Genomic DNA, 19,835 nt, shown 5'->3' on the forward strand with positions numbered 1-19,835 from the left:
TCTAATCAAGGACTTCAAATCAGTGATTCTTTCAGTGACAGAGATTCCATCTCGTATGTAGTAACTCTGAAATATTTATTTATTCCATTGGAATAGGACAGTGTACATATTCCAAGGATGTGTTCAAAAATGCCTGCAGTATTTATATTGCATGATTATGAAAGAACCCTTTGTTCTTAGAAGTTCATGATGGACATCTATAACTATTTTTGTTGTGGAGATAAGACCAGCCTTGTCTCACTAACTGCTATTTCAAAGGAAGATTCAAAGTAGTTTGACTTTTGATCTGTGAGGCAACTAGCTCGACCACCTGCATGAGATACAAGGTGTTACTGAGCTTGCTTTGTACCATCTTATGAACATAGCAGGCATTTAAAACAAGAAACAAATTGATATGTGAATGCATCAATTTACAGAGCAAATAATCAAAAATATGGGATTCTTTAATATTCTTTTAAGCATGTAAAGTATATATTTTGTTTACTGATTGTATCATTAATCAGAACAAATGGCCAAAGGTCTTCACCCTCCTACATAAAGTGTAATAGTTTGTGGTAAAAACATTGTAGTGAAGAACTGTGTGGTACAACTGCAAGATTGGCATTATAATTGTTCATCATGTATTTACTCTAAGAGGCCACTTACTCTAAGACTCATTTGCTTAAGGCTACATACATATGATCAAACTTTATAAACATGCAGATATATATGATTTTTATTCCTTAAAACTATACTGAAAAGAAAAAAATCAGTAAGGCAGTCTTCTGATAAGTTAAGTAGAACGCATACTGTACATCTGGCTTTGTTTTGAAAAACCAAAGGGGTTCTGTCAGGATCAGCTGTGAGTAAATATGGAAACTTGATCACACACACACATGGGTTCAGTCTAGATGTCTCATTCTTTACTCTATTGAATATCTAGTTGTTTCCAGCCCCCTTCAGAAATCAGCCCCCAGAACACAAGGAAGGGAAAGGGGTGTACTAGTCCCATCCTGAGCATCATCATCTCCACTAGTTCTATCCCAGAACAAAGTATGGATGGAAGGTCTGAAGGGGGAACTTACATGCATTCAGCTGCTTGGAGTGGAGTTAGTGGGAGCCACTGACACCGGCAGAGGAGCCATGATGCATGGCCCTGCTCTGCATTTACATGAATGTGTGGAGGATATCTTCTGAAGACGGGTTCTGTCTCAGACTGACAGCTGTTCTTCATGCCCCACTGCTAAACAGTGCAGTATATTTGCGTTAGGCTCCACTGCTTCATAGGTGATGTACACTGGGTGTGGGGGTACTGAATCTGCAGTCTCCTTCGTCTACATCTTGGACAGAGGTGGCCAGGTTAGAAGCAGTAAATTTACAAAGATCATTTACTGACTGGAGGAGCATGTGCACAGATGCATTCTCCAACTAATTTGGGGCAATATTCTGGGGTTAGGAATATAATGTATTGTGTGGTACAGAAAGGATGTACTTGGTTGCTTCTAATGTTTATAATTTTGGATTTTCAGCATAATTTTCCTTTCAACTAAAAGTTATCTTATTGGTATCAAAAATCCTATGATAATAGAATAATAATAATTCCACTGGTAGAAAAACCTGCACTAAACAGTAGCATAGTAAACGGTATCTGTGCAACCAACTATAGTTTATACTGTTATTTAATGTTTTTGGTACAAAAAACACAATGTGCATCTATAAAGTTTTAATCTCTTAAAGTTCCTCTTTTTAGAATTGTGTTCAAAGATATTTAGGGTGTGTGCATCCTCCGTCATCCTGGACTCTTCAGGCTATTCTGAGGAATTTCAAAAATATGTGCTGTGGAGTTTCTTTGCCATCTCAGCATGTAAGCAATCCTGTATATGTCTAACGAAGGATCTATCTATTTATCTTCCCTTGATTCTACCTATTTTACACTGAAAGACTCTCACACATTGTATCCTAGAAGGTTTTGGCTAAAGTCTTTTATGGCCTGCATACCTTCTGTCAGATAGCCCTAGGAATGACAATAGCCAAAGTATTTACATTTGAAGAGATTTTCTGTCCATTCACTTGCATAGGTGAAATCACTTGAGACTAAATCAACTCATTCTACTTTGAAGTTCTGCGTAAACTACCCCCAAAGCATAGAGTGCAAACACAAATTCTGTCAGCAAAACTAAGATAATTTCACTCAAATATCTATGGAGAGAAGTATATTTTTCCACAGATGGCTTTAACATTTTGCTTTGTGCTTTGAAGGTAATTGACAAAGGGACAGGATATGTTTAAATCAGGGATTGGGAACCTCAACCCTGGGACCAAATGGGCCCCTCCAGGGCTATCTATCTAGACCTCAAGACTTCCCACAGGCCAGACTCTTTGCCGTCTTGCACCTCGCCTTTTTTGAACCTGGCTGGAATGTGTCATTGATAATGCCTCTTGCTTACCTGAATGGAGGATGGAGAGGGGTGTGTGAGTGTATGTAGAAACCTATGACGTGTGTGGGCTGGAATGCTGCCTACTGTACAAAGATAAGAATCACAGCCACTGCTTCATTCACTTTTGCATGTGGCCCCATCAATTGTTTTTGCCTCTTGACCCACCCACTACTGGCATGTGACCTCTGGAAGGTTGCCCATGAGGGAATGTGGGCCTTGGGCAAAAAAAGGACCTTCTACCTAAATAAAATGACCAAGGATGAGATGTGGCTTGGTCAACAGCAGTTATAAAATTAGTATCTCTACCAAACATTAGGTACAGAGGTAAACAAAATATAAAATATTACAACTTACTCCATATCAGGAGGTGTGCATAATATATCTTTCTGAGCCCTAGATTTGAGCCCTAGGAGTGAACTTAGTGCCAGCACCATTGTACTCATGAGATATCATAATTTGGAGACACATTCTGCAGGGAAATTGCAGCCGGCAGTCATTGAGAAAACATAAGACAAGATCTTAGGGATCCCAAGGCCTATAGGACCAGCATCATTCATTGTTGCCACATGGCAGTGAAGAAAGGCAAAAGCAGGTGAGTGAGTTCACTCCACTTTTCATCTCTGAAGCCCTGCCTTAATTTGATCAAAAGTTTTTTAAAAATCTAACTTTTTGCTCAGTGCTAGATTAGTCTTTGATCAGTCATCTGTCTGCATGCATCCTTATCCAGACCAAAATGCAAGTTCTAAAACAGAAGAATGTGTTTTCAGAGACATAGATTGCTATTCTAATCACCTCCAGCTAAAGTTAGGTATATTACAGCCCTGCTTCCAAGACACTTAGCAAGACATTACATACAATTCACTGTTACTTGATTTGGCAAAACTTAATGGAAGTGTTCCAATTACTTGCTCTTCAACCTAGTTTGCTATCACCATGTAAACACTTTAGTAACTACTGAACAAATTCTGCTATGCTGAAATTGTTTCATCAAATTGCAATAATTTGTCATGGGAAGATCCAGATAATGGCTTAAAATATGCATATAATGTGCTGAAATCATTTACATATGCTTAGATTTGCTTAGAAGATGCTTAAGCTTTATTGAACTAGTGTATAACGTTTGTTATGGGTCCAAGATCCAACAGTGAAGCAGGGATAGTTTGAAATTGCCCCCCTTTGGAGTTGGAGAGAAAGCATTTTAAAAAGACAAGGGTTTCTGTACCCATTTCTCCCCCTCCGGGAGGTCTGGGCATACAGCCAAGATAGTAGATTCAAAATAAATAAGTCTGCGTTAGAATGTAAACAATGCAGAGAACAGGAAATATCTTAGTAAGATTTTCTGAAAGGCAGACAGTAACCTGGCCAAATTCACCTATGAACTGATATGAATCTCTGAGGGGTTATTTATGAAACTACGTGTCTGCGAGAATGGAAAGGTGTTTATTTGTAAGATTGTCCCATGAGAATGTCTATGACAAGTCTGTGGGTATGAATCCATGAGAAAAGACCATGGGAACACACCTTCCCATAGAAGACAGAGTGTATAAAAAGCCTGGTTTCATAGCACTCAGGGCCCCTTAGCAATGCTAGAGTGGGGGGCGGGGTCGAAGAAAGCAGGAGAACCATCTACCTATTCCATCCATAACATCTGATGGGTGATGTATCATGACATGTATTCCTATGTCCTTTGTACTTTGGCTATGTGTTACGACTTAAGAGTTTAATACAGTCTTTTAACTATTGTAATGTGTTTTAATTAAGAAGTGCCTTCAGTGTTTTATACTTTGATGTTAAATGGATTTATTTTGTGCAGATTTATTTTGTGCAGATATGTTTCTATTTTTCTGTTTTCTGTGTCTGCAATGATGGCTAAGGCCACCTAGAATGCATTGTATTAGTTGTAGTGTTCAAGATATGAATAAATAGCATATATTATAAAGACTGTTCTGCTGTCTGAAGTCTGACTCCCAAATAGAAAACTTCAGGTACCTCCCAAGATTCAAGAATTCTTGAGTGAGGTCTCTATTCTATTCTCCGCCTACACTAGACGACTGCTGTTGATAACTTGTGAGCTTAGGTGACCTAACGTTCAACATACAAGGACTCTGTGTAGATATGGGGAGAGGGAGAAAGCAAGAACCCTCAACCCTAGGGGTAGTCCTGCTGGTAACACATTTCTTGTACCTCTTTGCTGGCCTGAGATGCACATTTTTACAAAGCATGCACATTGTGTTTCAGGATGTTCATGTCTACTTTGGCATATTGCTGTGTATTTTGACATGTAGAGGGTGCAAACTATAATCTCCTTGAAAGCTCTAACCTTTTAATGATACTAAGCATGTCTCAATGAACAGTGCAACCACAGGGGTTAGATGATACTTAACCCAGTAGATGCATCACATTCTTTGTACATGTTGTCTGAATGAACTAGCACAGTGAAGCATCCACTGGGACCCTGCTCTTTTTTTGTAGGAGCATAACTGTGATTTGGATAATGGCATTTCCAGCTGTACAGATGGTCAAGGTTGATGGAGGACAAATAATTCCAGATGATATAGAAAGGAAAAATAATGAAAACAAGTACAGTGTACATGCTTAAAAGAACAATATAGAAACAGCAGACAAAGATATGCACTTAGATCATAATCATGTGCCCAAAGAAAAATAAAACTTCAGAAATAACCTTGCATGCTGTTCAACATTAGGCATCACACCTTGCTGCAAATGTAATATGAATTCAGCAGAATCACTAAATAGCTTTTTCATATATTAAAAAAATCTAACACTAAAGATTTATTTATTTAAAAGGTTTCTAAAGAATGGATCTAGAGAAGTGTCAGTGAATGCCAAGGGGCATTCCTTCCCCTTCTTTCTGTGCCCCCCAATCTACTGTGGAGAACAGCAAGGGATGGACTATGGGGGGCACAGCAGAGGGAGACAGATCTGGCAGAATTCACAGGGGGCACATAATATGAACAAAAATATATAATTTGTCCCTCAGATCCACCTCCATACCTGGAATGTGGCCAATGTAACACCAATCTTTAAAAAATGATTCAAAGGGTATTCTGGAAATTGCAGGCTGCTTAACATCTGGTATAAAGTATTGCTAAAGATAAAATAACCAAGCATATACAGTGCCTTGCAAAAGTAATCAGACCCCTGACCAATGCTCTCATATTACATTGTAATTTCACTCTGCATTATATTTTATTTTGAAACAGTAAAACTCAAAATCAATTATTGTAAGATGATATTGGTTTTATGTTGGGAAATGTTTGTAAGAAACATAAAACAACTGAAACATGTTGCTTGCATAAGTATTCAACTCCCACATATTAATATTTGGTAGAGCCACCTTTCGCTGCAATAACAGCTTTAAGTCTTTTGGGGTAGGTATGTACCAGCTTTGAACACAGTGTTGGAGAGATTTTGGCCCATTCTTCTTGACAGATTCACTCCAGGTTGTTCAGGTTGGTTGGGTGCCCTTGTGGACAGCAATTTTCAAAGAGTGCCACAGATTCTCAATGGAATTGACATCAGGACTTTGACTGGGCCATTGCAGGACATTCACCTGTTTGTTCTTGAGCCACTCCACTGTTGCTTTGGCCTTGCGTTAGGGATCATTGTCCTGCTGAAAAGTGAATTTCCTCACAAGCTTCAGTTTTTTAGTGGACTGAAGCAGGTTCTCTTGCAATATCTCCCTGTATTTTGCTCCATCCAGTCTTGCTTTGATTTTAACAAGTTGCTCAGCCCTGCTGATGAGAAGCATCCCCACAACATGATGTTGCCACCACCATACTTCACTGTAGGGATGGTGTGTCTTGAGGCATGGGCAGTGTTAGGTTTGTGCCACACATAGCATTTTGAGTTTTGACCAAAAAGCTCTATTTTGGTCTCATCTGACCACAAAACCTTTTCCCACATTGCAGCTGGGGCACTCTCATGCTTTCTGGCGAACTCCAGACGTGCTTTCAGATGGTACTTTTTGAGTAATGGCTTCTCTCTTGCCACCTTCCCATCCAGGCCAGTATTATGCAGAGCTCTTGATATGGTTGACTGGTGCACCATTACTCCACTTCCAGCCACTGAACTCTGTAGCTCCTTCAAAGTGATTGTCGGCCTCTGTGTGGCTTCTCTCACAAGTCTCCTTGACTGAGTGCTGAGTTTTGAGGGACGGCCTTTTCTTGGCAATGCTTGGGTGGTGTGATTCAGCTTCCACTCCTGATTACTGATCCAACTGTGCTCACTGGGATATCCAAACACTTGGATATTATTTTGTACCCTTTCCCTAATCTATGCATTTGTATTACATTATACAGCCACGAGAGTGGCTGTCTACAATAGCCAGTGTGGATTTTTCACATTCTGCAATGTTAAATTGAAAATGCCCCCCTGCCATTCTGATGCTTCCCATAAGCCCATTTCAAAACAAAACCTTATGAAACGTGTAGCCCTGAACTCAGAAAAACTTGTTTAACTGCGGTCTAAATTTCCATGGTGATACACAAAATAGTCAGAGAGAATTCAAGTGCAAAGTAAAAACAGCTGGGGAACAGCTGCAGCACTAGCGGACTGAAGAAGACCTGTCCTAGGAGTGAGTATCTGAGCATCTGGGTGCTTGCTGCTCGCTCCTTTAGGTTGCTGTCCCTTGAGACAGCTGAATTCCCTGGTAAGTGCTGCAAGAACGGGGACCCCCTGCCTGACCCTGGCTCCAGAGAGAGGCTGCAGTTAATCTTGCAGTGTCTTGCATCAGCTGCTGGCTGGGTCAGGAGGCATAAAAGCCCAGCTGCCCTTGGGGTGCCCTTTAGGGAGTCACAAGGGCACTACCCCCTTCTATTCCCTTTTTAAAAAAAATGTTTTATTATTTTTTTGTTAAACCAATCTAGAGGAGATTGGTGGTGGGGAGGGTGTGTGGTGCATATGTAGTTCCTCCACAGGGTGAGAGCCTGTGCAGTGAACTGAATGATAGGAGAAAGTTGCTAGATGACTTCAGAGTGAGAGTCTGTAACTGGCAAAAGGCTGGCTCTCCCTGGGTGTGAGACAGGAGGGAGAGTAGATGGGCCCTGTGTGAAAAGTTTGAATGGGTATGACTGTTCCCAATTCTCACAGAGGCCTACTGGGATAATTGGCTCAAGCAGGTTTTGTTGGTGGGTTCGCATTGGGTCCATATCAGGTGTTTAGGAGGAGTCTTAGTATGGAGGAACATGGGTGATGCCATCCCAATTTCAGTGGTCATGGGTAGAGGGAAATATAGCCATGGAGATGTGTTGAATTACCATAGAAGACAAGGGCAAGGCTATCTGCGCCTTGTACCTTGCTGCCATTCCTCTCATGGATGGGTTCCTCGTTGCTCATATGCTGTGTGCACTGGCCTGTGTGTGTTGTTGTTTAACACCAGATCGGTACACAATAAGACCACTCTCATCCATGATTTGATTGTGGATGTAGCTGCCGATTTGGTGTGCATTACCAAAACCTGGGTGGGTGAGCTGGGAGGAGTTGATCTGACCCAGCTTTGCCCACCTGGATACTCGGTGCAACACCAGCACAGGCTGCAGGTATGGGGGGAGAGGAGTTGCTGCGGTCTACAGAACTTCCATCTCTCTCACCAGGAAACCACTCTGTCTTGGAGCTGGCTGTGAGGGCCTGCACCTGTTGTCAGGCCGAGGAGACAGTAAACTAGGGTTGCCACTGGTGTACCATCCACTCTGCTGCCCAGCAGCTTCTCTGACTGAGCTGGCAGAGACCGTCTTGGCTGTGATATTGAAGGAGCCCAGAACAATAGTGCTGGGTGATTTCAATGTCCATGCTGAGGCTGCCTCTAGTGTTCCGGCTTGGGACTTCATGGCCTCCATGACGACCATGGGGCTGTCTCAAGTTATCACTGGCCCGACACATAGGGCAGAGCACACCGTCAACTTGGTTTTTGCTCCAGATGGAGGAAGGGGTGGCCTGGAGATGGGGGGTGGATGTCACCCCATTGTCACGGTCAGATCATTTCCTGGTGAAGTTTAGACTTATGGCTCTGATCCTTCCCTGTAAGGGTGGCAGACAGATTAAGATGGTCCACCTCCGGAGCCTAATGGAATCCACAGGATTCCTGAATGCCCTGGGGGAGTTCCCAGTAGATAGAGCAGGTGACCCTGTTGAAGCCCTGGTCACGCTATGGACCAGCGAGGTGCATCGGGTTCTTGACATGGTTGCCCCCAGCACCCTCTCTGGCACTGTGGAGCCCAGCTTGCACCTTGGTACACCAGTGAGCTGAGGGCAATGAAACAGGTTGGACAATGGCTAGAGTGCAAGTGGTGAAAGATGTGCTGTGAGGCTGATTGGGCATGAGTAAAACATCATAACTGTGCCTACTGTGTGACGGTGAGGGTGGCGAAGAAGGCCCACTTCTCTGCCTCCATCACATCCTCAAGTAGCCGCCCAGTGGAGCTTTTCCGTATTGTCAGGAGTCTGTTGACATCAGCTCCAGGAAATGGAGTTTTAGACCCTTTGGAGGCCCACTGTGAATTGTTTGCAAGGCACTTTGAGGGTAAAGTTGCTCGCCTCTGTAGCAGTCTTGATGCCCCATCCACATCTATTGTAGTCCCCAATGAGGTGTCCAGTGCAAAAAGATACTGAGTGATCTGCTGAGATGCCAAGCCATCAAAAGGGGTCCTAAGCAACAGAAAGGCTCTGATATGTCAAATGGAGACTTTCCATTGAGTGACTTTCCTGATGTTTGAAAGAGGAGATTCTCTTCTGAATCTTATTACAGAACTGTGGGTATTGGTTGCAAGGCTGAGAGAGACTGGCTAGTTTACTCACCACTAAATGATTCTGCATATTGTTTCTGCCGCAGATTGTTTGATGCAGATGCTTAGTCTACATACTCAAGTCAAAGAGAATTTAAAGACTGGAACCATATTTCTGGCAAGGGGTCCTTGCATGTACATGAGCTCTCTAGCTTTCACCTGAATAATTACTACATGTGGAAAACATTGGAAGCTAGTCTAAAATGAAACACTATTATTGACAAAGACTTGCATAGACAGCTCCAGTGTGAAGAGCAGCGCTGGCGTCAAGTATTGTGGCGTTTACTGGATGTGATTCGCTGTATGACAAGAAACAACATAGCCTTCAGGGGGTCATCAGACAAGGTTTTTATAGAACATAACAGACTTTTCCTACAGCTCCTTCAAGTGTTCTCAAGATATGACACTGTTTTGGGTGAACATTGCAGCATGCAGCTAAAGAGAGGACGAATGGCCACTAAGCAAGAACATGCAGAACACATTTCTTCATTTGCTTGCAGCTACAGTGACAGAGACTATTATTAAAAGAGTTTAAAATGCTACATATTTCAGCATCATAGTAGACTGTACCTTAGACATTTCAAAGCAGGAACAACTCTCATGTGTGGTCCGATATGTTGTCACTGATGAAATCAACAAATCAGTGGAAGTCAAGGAGAACTTTCTGGAACTTCTTCATGTCACAGACACCACAGGAAAAGGTCTAGCCACTGTTGTGTTGGACACATAGACAAAAAATATGGATTGCTTTCTGACATTCATGGCCAATGCTATGACAACGGAGCCAATATGAGGGAACAATTCAAAGGAGTGCAAGCCATTATATCAGGAAAAAATCCTCAGACTTTCTTTGTACCTTGTTCACCCCACAACTGGAATTTTGTGTTAGTGCATGCTGCAAGCAGTTCTAGCCTAGCAAGGGATTTTTTTGCAAAGTTGAATCAGATTTATGTGTTTTTTTCTGGAGCAACAAAACGCTGGGAAGTGGCCTCAAAACATTTGACAAAGCTGACTCTGAAAGCTCTTTCTCAGACACATTGGAGTGCTCGCCTAGATGCAGTTAAATCTGTTCTGTTGCAGTTGCCACAACTTGTCAAAGCTTTAGAAGAGCTTACACATGGCACAATTCTTGATCATGATGGGTACTCTCAGGCAAATCAATTACTAACTTTCATTTGTGAATTTTGATTTATTGTATGTTTATGTATAAGGTATGACATTTTGTTCCATGTTAACCAAATCAGCCAAGTTCTACAATCCAAAAATATAGATCTCTCTATAAATTGGTGGATTCTGTGGCTGATGGTTTCAAGGACTACTTACAGTCAGGTCTGAAACAGGCAGAAACCAAGGATGCAGGTATCTGTGAGCAACTTGATGTTCCTGCTGAGTATCCAATAAGCAGACGGCGCAGAAAAGTTAGGAATGCTCAGACGAACATTGTACAGAGATAGTATGCCAGCAAGCAGATATACCACAGTTTTCTGATGCTGCAGCACAGTTTGAAGAAACATTATTCAGTCCCCTATTTAAAACTGTCCTGGAGGAAATGGATACAAGATTTGCGTTTCTGAAACCATTTACTTCCAAGTATGGATTTCTTAATGATATTAAGAAGTCCATCAGTAATGTGACTGCACTTCAAAGCCAGTGCTTTGATTTTTCTGATCCTGCAGTTGATGGGGAGGATATGTTGGAGGAACTGATGACACTGGGCAGAATACTGCCTGAACATTTGTCTCCACAGGAGACCTACAATATATTTTTTCTCAGTCACTGAGCTGGGCATTCCCAAATACTGCTGTAGCTTTGAAGCTGTTGCTGACAATTCCAATGTCAGTTGCATCAGCTGAAAGGAGCTTCAGGTCACGTAAACCTATTAAGAACTACCTGAGGTCACAGATGTCCCAGAAATGACTGAATTCTTTAGCAGTCCTGTCAACTGAACTGCAACAATTCAGTTGCATGTTAATTTTCTGGAAAATGCAGGGGAGTGGTTAAAAATTATTATAGTTGTTTACAATATGCACATTTTCTGTTTACATCTAAGTTATGTCTCAAGTTCTGCCTCTGACAATGCATTCCTATGTACGTGTCTAGTCAGGCGTAAGTCCCTATGAGTCTGTTTATGTTATTATACAGCCACGAGAGTGGCTGTATACTATAGCCAGTAGGGATTTTTCGCATTCTACCATGTTAAATGAAAAAAAACCCCACACCCCTTTCTGGTGCTTTGTATAGTCCCAATTCAAAACAAAAACTTACAAGTGTTGTACTGTTGGATTCAGAATCACTTGCTCTACAACTCTGAAAGTTTTCTTGGTGATACACAACCCCCCACGGAGAATCCACAGGTTAAAGTGAAAAACGGGACAGAGAAAAAGAAGAAGCCGTTTGGATTTTATTCTTTAGAAATTCTCATAATCTGTTGAAATTCATTAAAAATCAGAGATGACTGTAAGGTATCTCTAATCAAATCCCCGAGCTTGCCCCAAACACAGACCTTCATCTTCAGTAGGTTTAAAGTAAAAAAACGGCATGGTTTGTTTTTAATTAATAGATTAAAAAATGCATTACCGTGGGTTATAACGTCACGCAAGTGCAATAGAAAGCAGGAGTTCTTTTGTTTCACTCCCCCTCACCCCTCCCCTCCCAGTTACTTGGAGGAAGCAAGGGAAGTCTGCTCCTGTGATTGGTGGGCAACAGACATGTGACTCACACTGGCCTTCTGCTGAGCTTGCTCTTCCCTCGTGCTCTGTGTGAGGAAGCACGAGAGAGAGAGAGACAAAAAAGGCCTGTGGAGGGAGAAAGCCAGAGGGCAAAGATGAAGGAGAAGGCAGCAGCAGAATGGAGGTGAGTGACGGTGATGTGTGTGTTCCCACCCCCGCTGCCTGCTCTTTCCACTGGCTCAATCGCCCTGCCACCCCCCACCCCCTATCCTTAAATGGGTTTATAAATTACAAAAGCTCAAATACTTTTTGTTTGCAGTGTGTGTGGCTGTTTGACCTGTGCTCATACCATTGTTGTAGTTATTTTGAGATTGTATAAGACTGTTTGTAACACTTTAATCCTGAATTTAGCTCTTGGTTCTTAAATCTCTCTCTCTCTCTCTCTCTCTCTCTCTCTCTCTCTCACACACACACACACACACACACACACACACACACACACAGACACACTCACTCATTAGTATATGCATAGTGCAGCAGTGGAGGGGAGTGGATATAGTGCTGGATAGGTTACAGCAGCCCTGCAAAGTAGCCTAGTGTGTACCACCACATGTGCTCAGAGGCACATGTTACCAAATTCTTCCAAGCTACACAGGAAGTGGATTGGACTGTGAAAGACCAACCCAAATGGTATTTGCATTTTGACCAATTTGTAGGGCAGTACAAAATCTCAGAGAGGAGGTCAGGTCTTCTGCTCCCCTGGTGCATTCACTACAGCTGCCCAATTTCCCTGCTTTTTAAAGTTTGATAGAAATAGATGTGGGCTATAGGTACATTCTTAAACCACAAGGTTTTTTGCCTATTAGTGAATTTTATTTTATTTATTCATTTATTCAGTTTATATCACACCCTTCCTGCCAAAGGAGCCCAGGGTGGAAGGTAAGTGTGCATAGGATTGCAGATTAATTTATACCTCTAAGTTATACTGTTGACAAAAAAATTAAAAACGCACCTAATGGAACACTTAAAAGTTTGTTTTGTTTTTCTTTGACAATAAGGGGTTGTCACATCAGTCAAAATTTGTTTAGTTTAAAGGGGAGCAGCCAAGATGGAGTGGTGTGGTTTAAGAAGGAAAGGGTATGGCCAAAGGGCCCTCTGATATCCTGTGCCCAGGGGCCCAAACACACCTGGAGCCGGCCCTGACAACAACACTTAAATGTGTGTGAAATGGCTAATTGTCCTGGGTTGGCCTAATCCTCTGCAGGATTGGCTTTATACTCTGTAGTAGATCCTGCCATTGAAGATGCTAAGCACCTTTTGCAAATTTCTGCGCAGCTTTCATTCTCATTGATAGTTGACCTCAGGAAATGCCTTTGCACTAGAAAATGCTGGGCTATCATGTTCATATAGTGGTAATTGTAAATTTAGGGATAATTCTGTTGTTGTTGTTGAGTCCGAAATTCTAATGGTGCCTTGCAGGAGCAAAAAGGAACTTATAAGAACATAAAAAGAGCCTGCTGGATGAGGCCAATGGTCCATCTAGTCCGGCATCCTGTTCTCACAGTGGCCGATCAGATGCCTATGGGAAGCCCACAAGCAGGACCTAAGCACAAGAGCACTCGCCCTACTTGGGATTCCCAGCAACTGGTGTTCAAAGGCATACTACCACCAACAGTGGAAGGACAACACAGCCATTGTGGCTACTAGCCACTGATAGCCTTTATACTCCATGAATTTGTCTAACCCTCTTTTAAAGGCATCCAAGTCGGTGGCTACCACTGCCTCCTGTAGAAGTGAATTCCACAGTTTAACTGCACTGTGTGAAGTACTTCCTTTTGTCTATCTTGAAACTACCAACTTTTAGTTTCATTAAATGACCACAAGTTCTAGTGTTATGAGAGAAAGAGAAAAACTTCTCTCTATCCACATTCTCTATGTCATGCATAATTTTATATACTTCTATCATGCCATCTCTTATTTGTCTTTTCTCTAAACTAAAAAGCCCCAAATGCTGCAATCTTTCCTCATATGGGAATTGCTCCATCCCCTTAATAATTTTGGTTACCCTTTTCTGAACCCTTTCCAGCTCTGCGATATCTTTTGAGATGAGTTGACCAGAACTGTACACGGTATTCCAAATATAGCCACACAACAGATTTGTATAATGGCATTAGTTTTCAGTACCTTTCCTAATGATCCCCAGCATGGAATTTGCCTTTTTCCACAGCTGCCACACACTGGATCACCATCTTCATGGAGCTATCCACAATGACCCCATGGTCTCATTTCTGGTCAGTCAGTTGGCGCCATTTCAGACCTCATGAGCATATATGTGAAATTAAGACTATTTGCTCCAATATGCATAACTTTACACTTGTTTACATTGAATTGCATTTGCCATTTTACTGATCGTTCGTTTGCAGAGGTCCTTTTGGAGCTCATCGCAATCTCTTTTTGTTTTAACAACTCTGAACAATTTAGTATCAGCAGCAAGCTTGGCCACCTCACTGCTCTCCCCTAACTCTAGATCGTTTATGAACAAGTTTAAAAGCACAGATCCCAATATTGATCCTTGGGGGGCTCCATTTACTCCATCTCTTCATTGGGAGTACTGTCAATTTATTCCTATTCTCTTCTTCCTGTTTCCTGAGCCACAAGAGGACCTCCATGACTGTTAAGTTTGCGCAGGAGTCTTTGTCAAAAGCTTTTTGAAAGTCCAGGTGCACTATGTCAACTGACTTTAATAATGCTTTCCACCAGTTTCCCAAGAACAGATGTTAAACTAACCAGGATCTCTGGTAGTTTCCAGAGCTTGGAAGATTACTTTCAAAAAGTAATAAATTACAGTTACAAAAAAGTAGCAATTACTGTTACAATTACTATTGTTCTGAAAGTAACTGATTACTTTTACTTGAGTAATCACTACAATTACATTTTAGTTACTGTTTTTTAAAAAAATGTCTACTAGGTACTGGCCTTGGCTGCTGCACATCTAAGTAGCCTAAAAGATTAAAAATAAGCACAAACACACAGAGGGTAGTAGAATTTTTTTTATCTGTAAGATTAACAGAATGGCACAACAGAATCTCACATCCCCCCACCCCACCCCCAGCAATGATACCCCAAACACATATAATTCACTTGAAATAAGATTTTACACTTGAAATGCTGCTTTTATAATACATTTGTTATGTCCCAAAAGAACAAGATGCTCAAAGAGCACATCAGACAAGAAATGTCTTTTTACAGTCATTACATTGCCACAGTACTAAAGAGGCGTTCTATTGTGGCGCTTGAGGGCATGCCTGTGCTGTGCTGAAAAAAAAAATCCAGAGTCCCTCCCCTTTCAACTAAAATACATTTTGATCAATATGTCAATCCCCTATAAGTGGTCCATAGCAATCGAGACTGGTGTAAGATGGTTATTAGAGTCGACTGTGCTGACTGAGCTCCGCCAATCGGCCCTTACATCTCCAGAGGCTATCCATAAGATATACGAGGACACTATCAATGCCCTCAAACCAATGGTGACCACAGCAGCCACAGATAGGATCTCTATCGGTCCTAAATCATGGTTTGATAAGGACTGCAAAATCAAGAAAAGAGAACTATGTGCCCAGATTAGAACCACCAGGCGAAATAATTCCGAAATAGCTATTTCCCGCCTGCTCTTACTAAAAAGGGCATATAAGACGCTGCTCAAAGAGAAAAAATAGGCTTTCTCTGCTAACAACTGGCGGGACCTGGGGTTGGCACTACGCCAAGGAAACAACTCTGAATTCTGGAGGCTAGTCCAGGGGGGGCTTGCTCAGAACTTTTTCGTGTCAATCCCCCCCATCCTCCCGGAATCTTGGGTCTCGCACTTTCGTGCCACCTTTGGGAATACGGCTTCGGTATCTCTATCTATTACTGATGACCCGTCCTCCTTCCCGCCCTGGCCCCCCATTACCAGCGTGGACATAGGGGACCTAATTCTGACCCTCCGTGCTGGCAAAGCCCCGGGGGAGGACATGTTGCCCCTAGAGCTATTCCTCTCAGAATTCACCTGGTGGGGCCCAATTTTAGCTATATTCTTCTCACATATAAACACCACTGGTACCATCCCTCCAGGCTGGCGCACCAGTATAGTGGTGCCTATCTTTAAGAAAGGTGACCCTTCAGATCCGCGCAATTATAGACCCATCAGTTTGCTAGACGTGACATCCAAACTGTATGGACGCTTCCTCTTAAATAAATTGTTAGAGTGGGATACTAAATACTCCATCATTCACGAAAAGCAGGCAGGTTTTAGGAAAGGCAGGAGCACAGTAAATCACGCTTTTGTCCTCCACCATCTAATAAAAAAGACCAAACTGGGGCCGCTTAAGTCCTTGTATGTGGCATTTATAGATTTTATCTCAGCCTTCGATCTAATCGACAGGGACCTGCTGTGGCATAAATTAGGGCAGGCCGGTATTGATAAAAGGCTATTGTGGTTAATCCAATCCCTCCACCAAGACAATTCCCTGTGGGTTCGCCTTGGTTTGAATGGAACCCTCTCCCAAGAAATCCAAGTCGGGAGAGGAGTCAAACAAGGGTGCATATTGGTTCCTTTCCTGTTCAATTTCTTTATAAATGACATCATTCCAACAATGGCTTCTCCCACTTTCTTCCCTCCATCAGTGGGGAGCAGGAAGATCTCATCATTACTTTATGCCAATGACCTGGTCTTGCTCTCCTTAAATAAAATCGGTCTAAAAAGAATGCTGACCCATCTGGAAGAATACTGCAAGGCCCAGCGCTCATATGTCAACTACTCTAAAACCAAAATAATGGTTTGTGGGAAACATAACAGGTCAAAATCCATCTGGACCTTAAATGGTCAATCTCTTGAACAGGTAAAAACCTTTAAATACCTAGGTCTATGCTTTAGCGATAAGTTCTCGTGGAGGCACCACCTCAAGGTTACCAAATTACTGGGTGCCAGAGTTAGTGGCTAACTAAGAAAATTTTTCTACACCCGCGGTGGCCAGTTAGTCAACCCAATGCTAAAAGTCTTTGTGGCTAAAGTCCTGCCAAAAATCCTATTTGGGTGGGAGCTCTGGGGTCATACAGTTAAATCTAGGCTTGAGGTCTTTCAAAATACATTTATGAGGCAGATCACTGGGCTTCCTCGAGGTGCACCGTCAGCCCATTTAAGAGCAGAACTCGGCCTCCCTTCCCTGGCAGCGAAGATTGATCTGGCCTATTTAAGATACTGGAGAAGGATCTTTATCATGGACGACAGCTCTCTCACAAAGCTTTGTTGGCAAGACCAGCAGCGGGTTGGGGGTTGGGCCCAAAGGTGCCGGGAGTTATTAGAAATTTATGACCTTACCCAAAGGAAACTACTAAGCTTCAATCCCTCTGAGCTTCGCAATTGGGTTTTCAACCACGATGCGAACCAAGATAGGGCATCAATTGTGGCAGCCCCTTTCTCACCCTGGTTTCCTCTAATTAAACCCAACCACGCTATGTCATCCTATTTTGATATTCTGACCTGTGCCCTGTTACGAAGAGCCTTCACAGAACTAAGATTTCAAACTATGCCCTCAGCTTATCTCGAGGGCAGATATGCGGGAATCCCGCTAGAGGAGTGCTACTGTGTCTCAGGCTGCAAGGTACCTGAAGATTTAGTCCACTATATGCTTCTTTGCCCCTTGTACAAGCACCCCAGGGAAAAACTTTTAGCTGCTTTTATTAGTTCTAGAGGGGGGATACCTTTTGACAATTTGGTGGTTGAGCTTTTAACCGATAATCACAAGCAGGTCACAATTGCCGTAGCTAACTTTGCTCTAGCTGCAAAAAAGTTAAGGGCAAATTATGCGAAAACCGTCCTGGCCACAAACCTGACGTGACCTCATGTTTTATGTTTCATGGTTTTAAAATGTCTATTTTGCTTACTTCGTTTATTTTGTACTGTGCAATGGCCTATGGCTACATGCAAATAAAGAACTCGACTCAATCCCCTATCATCAAAGAAAAATGCAAACTTTAGTACTTTACTAGTTGCCTTTGTAATTTTTTTTGTCAACAGTATAACTTAGAGGTAACTTAATCCTATACATACTTACCAGGGAGTAAGTCCCATTGAACTCATTGGGCAGACATGTATACACAATTGAACTGTCAGAAGTAGAACTTAAGAGACATCACATAGGTAAACAGAAAATGCACATATCAAAAGTAATCCACCAGAATAAACGTTATCCTTTCTCCTGATCTTGCCCAGCATATAGTGAAACTATCGAATTTGCTACTGCAAGAAGCAGTGATGGGCACCAACTTGGATGGCTTTAAAAGATTAGACAAATTCATGGAGGATAAGGCTATCAGCGGCACCTAGCAATGATGGCTATGTCCTACTTCCACTGTCAGAGACAGTATGCTTCTGAATATAAGTTGCTGGAAATACAAGTGAGGAGAGTGCTGCTCATGCACTCAGGTCCTGCTTGTGGGCTTCCCTTTAGGGCATCTGATTGGCCACTGTGAGAACAGGATGCTAGGCTAGATGGACCACTGGTTGGATCCAGCAAGCTGTTCTTATGCTCTTGTATGTATTGCAACAAACAACAAAAATTACTTGTGGGGTCTTACAGACCAGGGATAACCAACATGGTGCCCTCCAGATGCTATAGGCCTAAAATTTCCATAATGTCTGATAATTGGTTATGTTGTCACGATGCTGAAGTTGCTAGTTTCCAGTTCCTTATTTGCTTGAAAGTTAAAAACACTAAAAAAGAAGAAATGTTCACAGCTACAGCAACTCCAAGCCAAAGTTAACATGTCTCTGAACCCCAAAATATATGTTGGGGTACCCTGTAGCATATATCACTGTGATCTGGGGACTCTTCCCATCAATAATAACAATAAATTTATTATATCAAAATTATCAGGCTTCTGAAATGCTCATAAATGCATAATGATGTCATAAAATCATAAAAAATAAATAACTGAGGGTTCCCATCCCAAAATCTGCTCTGGGCCAGGACAAGGGAAGGGTGTCCTCTATGAGATGCCACTGCTTCCCATTTGGCCCAGAACTTCTGCTGGGTGCAAGGCACGGATAAGGACATCTACACAAAACCAAAATAGACAAAAGCATGCCGAAAGGAATAAGTAACTGGAGGTGCCCACCCTTAAATCTGCTCTGGGCCAGGACAAATCATACACACTAGGAAACAGCAGGGTGTCGCCTGTGAGATGCCATTGCTTCCTGTCTGCCCCAGAGCTTCTGCTGGGTGCAGGGCACAATAAGGGCATCTACACAAAACCAAACTAGACAAAAACATGAAGGAAAAAGTAACCGAGAGTGCCCACCCCAAAATCTGCTCTGGGCCAGGGCAAATCAGACCCCAGGAAAAGAGACGGCATACTCCATGAGATGCCTGTGCTTCCAGTCTGGCCCAGAGCTTCTGCTGGGTACAGGGCATGGATAAGGACATCTACACAAAAATAAAATAGACAAAAACATTCAAGAAAAAATAAGTAGCTGGGGATGCCCACCCCACAATCTGCTTTGGGCCAGGACAAAACATACACCCCAGGAAATGGGAGGATGTCCTCTATGAGATACCAATGCTTCCCGCCTGGCCCACAGCTTAAACTTATGCTACACGTGCGCATTGCTGCCATCAACCAAGATGGCGGCAGAGGATTCAGCCCCTTAGGGAAACCTCAGCCACCATCTTGTCTGATGGCAAACCTGTGCGCACAGTGCGTACAGCCTTGAAAGACAGCAGAGAGAAAGATAGGTGAAGCGGGGGAATGGTGGGCGGCTTGGAATCTCCTGTCCTGCGATCTGCAGCAGCAATCCTGCCACTGGTTGCAGGAGCGCAGGGGCCCTCAGCCAGGGCCCCACCTGGCTGCCCTTCAGAGCCGGCCCTGGTGTCCACCCCACAATCTGCTCTGGGCCAGAACAAATCATA

The 19,835-nt window shown here is 42.7% G+C and overlaps 1 protein-coding gene across 6 annotated transcripts in view; it reads right to left on the reverse strand.

Moving 5' to 3' along the window:
• Nucleotides 1-19,835, reverse strand: part of VTI1A (vesicle transport through interaction with t-SNAREs 1A) — a 396,691-nt gene that overhangs the window by 123,780 nt on the left and 253,076 nt on the right. The window lies entirely within an intron of this gene.

The sequence above is a fragment of the Rhineura floridana genome, chromosome 7 (genome assembly GCF_030035675.1).
Source record: "Rhineura floridana isolate rRhiFlo1 chromosome 7, rRhiFlo1.hap2, whole genome shotgun sequence".
NCBI classification, from domain to species: Eukaryota; Metazoa; Chordata; class Lepidosauria; order Squamata; family Rhineuridae; genus Rhineura; species Rhineura floridana.